Below are 1,059 nucleotides of genomic sequence, written 5' to 3'. Positions count from 1 at the left end.
GTTCGACTGGAGTTGATGATTGATAACGGTTAATTGTGTTGCGTCACTCTAATAAACACCTCGTGGAAAAAATCACACCCGCCGTTAATATGTATGCCCTCATGACTGGCAAAGCGCGGAGACAAGATAGGCGGAGACTAGCTGGGGTAGCTTTAGTGTTGACATCTTTGCAGCGCAAGGAAATTAAATCTCGTAGAGGATAAAGTAAATGTCAGAGGAAGGGGACATTGGAATAAACAACATCATTTATAGCAAAGCTGCTGGAATTGTATACTGTTTAAATCTTGAGACACAACTACAGTTTATGCCAGAAAAAAAAAAATCTGCGTCTTTGCAATTCGTGGCGTGATCTGGCAACTCAGTTGCCGTCGTTTTCTATAATGTTTGTCACTCCGTTCATATTATTTATTTCACACATGATAAAGGGATCGGCATCATCTTTGAACTTTAGAGATTCTTTGGCCATCGCTGGTGCTGTGTGGGAGCTTGGCCATTACGAGTTGATTGGTGAAGGTGAGGTAGATGAGGAGGATGAGGATGAGAAGGAAGAGTTCGGAGTTGGTGGTTACGGTTGGTATAGAGAGAAAATCACACTGGCCAAGACAATATATAAACACCCACACTATCGCTTGATGCTAAACAAGTGAGCAATGGCACCAATCCTGTCGCTATTTCCATCGACTCTACTTCCCCTGTGCCACAACAAATGACAGTCCAACCTCAGGTACTCCTGTGCAACTTTATTTTCAAAATTAATACTGATACTCCCACTGACTGAAGGGACGACGACCCACGGGACAGGCAGGGCGGCTCTGTGCGACAGGAGCAAGAGGATGGCGACTTTGTAGGTCTTCAAATCGGCTGAGAGTAACAGCGACCCTCAACAATTCACGCATGCATGCTCACTCACTTACACACACACGCACGCACACACACACACACACACACACACACACACACACACACACACACACACACACACACACACACACACACACACACACACACACACACACACACACATATATATATATATATATACATATGTGTGTGTGTGTG

This window comes from Oratosquilla oratoria, chromosome 6 (genome assembly GCF_046742065.1).
Source record: "Oratosquilla oratoria isolate Oo_2021 chromosome 6, ASM4674206v1, whole genome shotgun sequence".
Lineage (NCBI taxonomy): Eukaryota > Metazoa > Arthropoda > Malacostraca > Stomatopoda > Squillidae > Oratosquilla > Oratosquilla oratoria.
The sequence above is the reverse complement of the archived record's forward strand: the minus strand, read 5'-3'. Positions refer to the sequence as shown.